A 5,060-nucleotide genomic window follows, 5' to 3' on the forward strand; every position below is an offset into this window, starting at 1 on the left:
TATATAGGTATTGCAACTCTGGTTTAATCCGAATTTAAACTGTTAAACGACATGCTAAATTAATCATTACTCCAGTCTTCACATTCACGCGATCCTTCAGAAATCATTCTCATAATATGCTCCTAGTTGTGCTGCTACTAGTTATTTTTGTGGAGACCATGATAGATGTTTTTCAGGATTCTTTGCAGTATTTGCTGAAAGTTCTTATTTAAAATAGACATTTTTGTAACAATGTGAAAGTCTTCACTTTCCATCAGTTTAATGCATACTTGCTGGTAAAATAATTTCTTTAAGAAATCATACAAGAAATCAACCAGACTGTTAAACAATACTGTATAGAATGACATAACGTATGTGTGAGTTGAATGTTCTGTTTAGTGTAGAAATCAGCATGTTGGTTGGAAATCATAGGGTGCATGCCTAGATATGGACATGTTTTTTTAATTATGGAAACTTTAGCCTGTATTTCATTGCAGAACTCTTTATGGCCAATAGAGAACAGCTGTCAAAACCTTTAGATGTGTCTAGAGCGGAAAAGCAGAAATTCACATTGCAATTTAGGAGTGCTTCTTTAACAGCCTTCATTCTTTTCTTATTGATAAGTTTGAGAAAAGAACTGCCACATGGCAGAAGGTAACATCAAAAACATCACAACTGAAAGAATAACTCCCTGTAAAAGCTGTTGAGTTTCCAAAAAGAGCCATAATGACAAATTGAGTTTTTATATGTTCTTCATTCAAAGACGTTTTGAACAGCATTTTCTGCTGTAGAAAAAAGGTTACAACAATCAGTAACTGCCGTGTCTGACTCTGATGAAGCTTATGAAACAATTAGTATTGGGCAAAAGTTAATTTCAGTCGGCTCTTCACATAAAGCTTCAAAAGTCTTGGAATGTAGCTGCAAAGAAATAAACTACACAACTTTGGGATGAGGGTGAATAAATCATGAATTGAACTGCATGTCTCTTTAAGGTTTAGCAGTCAGTCTCTCACAAAACTCATATTCCTTCACTCCAAGAGCAGGATCTCTGGCAGAAGGTGATGGTAAGACCAGGGAACAGTCACTGTCGAAGTATTTTCCTGTTATTCCTTCTGCTTCTTCGGACACTGCACAGTATATTGGACTGAAAGCCCCTTCTTCAGCGGTCTGTGGTGGAAAAAAAAAATACATAAACACACATTAAAGGGGTCATATGATGCGATTTCAAGTTTTCCTTTCTCTTTGGAGTGTTACCAGCTGTTCGATAATGAACAATTTCTGTTGAATATTTGCTATAGGCCTATATTGTATGAAACAAGTGTCGTGTCATAAATCTGATTGGCTGATGTTAAACTGTTGTTAGTCCTTCCTGTTTAAATGAAACTTCACTGGTCCTGATATCAGTCAGATTACCAGATTAGACATTTAATTTAACTCCTTCCAGGAAACCAGGCCGTTTCTGCTTCTCAGGGAAGCAACACTATAGTAACTCTTGTTCTCTTTCTTGTTCACTTTATCTTCATTTCTTTTGTAACAATCAATGTTATTGTGCCTTTAAGGCAACTAAACATCCATGTTATGCATAGAGATGTGGAGTAGCTCCCTTGCACAACTGCACTTCAGGGGTGTTTGTGGCATTTTTCCAGAATTGCAGTAAAAATTAATAGCACTAACACATTTTTTCCACCTACTGTGGAAACTAGTGCACTAGTGCAGCCAGAGGAGTTGGCAGGAAGCAGTTATTGACGTGATAAGTTGTGTGTTGTTTAGAACAGGATTGATAGTCAACTCACTTTGAAGAAGAAAAAGCCAACCAAGTTGAAGAGGAATCGGATAATAAAGTTGTAATTTCTCATTACGTCTGTCATAACTACACCTGGATGCAGAGAGTTTGCCGTCACACCTGAAACACACAAAAAAACCATGGTTTGAATGGAAAAAATTAAGCACTTTCTTCTCTTTCCAGCATGAAATGTTTCTTGCCTTTTCAACATCATATCCAGTCAGAAAATTCCTTTTTCGTTTGTGAAGAAATTCAAAACAGTCAGTGGAGTCAGAAGTGCTCAGAAGTTGCTCTTTTCACAGCTCAAAATACTTACAATTGCTTAGACACTAAAAGTGGTACTTGAGTCCAACTCAGTGAAACTCATATACTGTACATACTGCTTATACAGTGTACAGTGCACAGCATAAATGAGTACACCCCCTCCTATTAGATATAAAAGATGTATTTTCTTAATGATCACTAATATAATTCATAGAAAGATGGCAAAATTGAAATGTATTAAACATATTCTTAATAAAAACAGAGAAATGCATGCCATTAATATCTGTAAAATAAGAAACTTAGCCAATTTTTGTTTAAATGAAGGATTGCAGAATTAGATTTAATTCAACCAAGTGTAATATTCTAGAACTTAATATGTCCTCCATAACTCTAAGTACACTGCTCTGACACTTCTTGGCACTGAGAGTACAAATTCATGACTAATTTTCACATCTGTGCTGTTTAACTCCTGGAGGACGACCTCCTTAAATGCCCTGGTCTTTGATGGGGAGTGTTGCTCAGCTTGTCTCTACAGAATCTCTCACAGCAGCTCAAGAGTGTTAAGATTGAGTAAAATACATGTCCACAAATTTTTGTATTACATCACACAGTGGTGTGTGAATTCATGACAGTGTTTGATAAAGCACAACTCCCTCATACCTTCAGCACTCATACATCCCTATATAAAATCTTTACTACCACTGAATGCCACTGTGGGAACCAGGCACTTCTCTCTGTACTCCTCCTCTAGCAACACCAGAACGTTTTGGATGCTTTTGGATCCGAAATGATTGACTTGGTCTCTTGAGACCAGAGTATGGATTCCCAGAAGTCTCTATTTTGTAAATATGGGCCCTGGAAGAGGTTAAATGAGTTTATTGTGCTTTGGCTACAGTAGGTAATTCTAGTGGTGACAACAACCATGCATGTCACTTCTGCATGCTGCATTACTCTGTGAGATAAAGTACCACTCTTTTCACAGCTTTTGCCAGCTCTGAGACACTTTCACAGTGTTTCTCCAGCTCTTTTTCTAGTAAAAACTCACTCATCAGTAAATGAAAGCTTAAAGTGAAGACCTGATTATTTCAGGGGTCTTTTCAGAAGTCCATTGTTTTTGAATTTCTGTGTTACTTTGGCTATATTTTCACATTTAAAACAATAATTTGGTATTCCTCTTGTACCATTGTCCTCTATTATGCTAAGAAATAAATCTCCTGACAGTTCTCTCTCAAGTGGTTTCATTGTTGTCAGCATTAAGTCGGAGTATGATTCAGTGGGCTATATAACACTTAATTATCAAGAAATTACTTACCTTTAACAGTTTTGGTTCAACATACTTACCTGTTGATCAATACTTGCCTTAACCTTACACCAGAAATTTTTTTTTTTAGTTTTATTTAGTAACTTTCAGGAGGGTGTACTCATTTTTGCAACACAACATTTTATCACTTTGATAAGAAAATGGTATTTTCTTGAATAATTTTAACATTCTTCTTTGGTAACTGATCAAGCAGACTTGCTGGAATATTATATCTCTAAAAAACCATAACATGTCTTCTAAGCAAAGAGTAATTGCTGAATTTGTTAAGTTTCAGAAGGGGTGTACTCATTTATGCTGTGCACTGTATATGTGCATATGTATGTATGTGCGAGTGCTATGACAAACTCCTGTGCACTCCACTGCACACTGAACAAGCAATACTGAACAATACTGAATCATGAAGCAATGTCAAATCTAATAATCAAAATCTAATTGTGACTTTCTGCTCATTTTCTCATGGCAGCAGCAGTCGGTCAGTATAATGAGTTGTGGTTTGGACGTGTACCTGTGCCCTGAAACCTGCGTGCCAACTCGTTGGTCCAGATGACGTTGTGCAGCTTGGTGTGGTTATATGCAGCATCCATCACATGCTTTAGATTGTGACCAAAGTTTACCTCACCTTTCCAGTGATTCATAGATGAAACATTTACGATACAAGCTGGAGCTGATTCCTTCAAAAGGTCTGTATGACAATAAAAAAAATGTGTTACTCCCAGAATCCAGATTTTTTTCAAATGAATATTTCATCCAAAAACTTAAATTTGCTGAAAATGTATTCACCCTCAGGCCATCCAAGAAGTAGATGAGTTTGTTTCTTCATCAGAACAGATTTGGAGAAATGTAGCATTACATTACTTGCTCACCAATGGATCCTCTGCAGTGAATGGGTGCCGTCAGAATGAGAGTCCAAACAGCTGATAAAAACATTACAATAATCCACAAATAATCAACACAACTGCAGTCCATCAATTAACATCTTATGCAGTGAAAAACTGTGCGTTTGTAATAAATAAACCCATCATTAAGGAATTTAACATTCAACTATTGCTTATGGCTAAAATATGAGTAATATATGAGTCTTCTATCCATAATATTGCTTTCTCCAGTGAAAAAGTCCGGACCTCCAGGAATTGAGTTTGACGCCCCTGGTTTAAAGTTAAATGCCTTAATGATGAATTTGTTTCTTACGAACTCACAGCTTTTCACTTCACAAGATCAACTGATGTACTGGAGTCGTGTGGATTACTTGTGGATTGTTGTGATGTTTTTATTGTGTTTTTAAAGTTTGGACTATCATTCTGACGGCACCCATTCACTGCAGAGGATCCAGTGGTGATCAAGTGATGCTAAATTTCTCCAAATCTGTTCTGATGAAGCAACATCTTGGATGGCCAGAGGGTGAGTAAATTTTCTGCAAATTTTCATTTTGGGTGAACTATTTCTTTAAGATCTAAAAAAAAGGCATTAGCAATTGGAATGTTGTCTGACCTAAAAGCAAACTGGTGAGCAGAAACGGCCCAACATGGTTGGTTGCAAAAGTGATTTCCAACCCATCTGCAGTGATCTTACTCGGTAGGCCTGTAGGTATTAACAAACCTTGGTTTGTATGGACGTACGAATGAATATATGAGAGATGGAGAGAGAGAGAGAGAGCGAGAGAGAGAGAGAGAGAGAGAGAGAGAGAGAGAGAGAGAGGGAGAGAGAGAGAGAGAG

At 37.0% G+C, this 5,060-nt stretch overlaps 1 pseudogene; it reads right to left on the reverse strand.

Moving 5' to 3' along the window:
- Positions 1 to 243: 243 nt before the first annotated feature.
- The window catches only part of LOC107665223 (retinol dehydrogenase 12-like), a 6,301-nt pseudogene continuing 1,484 nt past the window's right edge, over positions 244 to 5,060 (reverse strand).

Source organism: Sinocyclocheilus anshuiensis, unplaced genomic scaffold (assembly GCF_001515605.1).
Source record: "Sinocyclocheilus anshuiensis isolate Anshui unplaced genomic scaffold, SAMN03320099.WGS_v1.1 scaffold587, whole genome shotgun sequence".
Lineage (NCBI taxonomy): Eukaryota > Metazoa > Chordata > Actinopteri > Cypriniformes > Cyprinidae > Sinocyclocheilus > Sinocyclocheilus anshuiensis.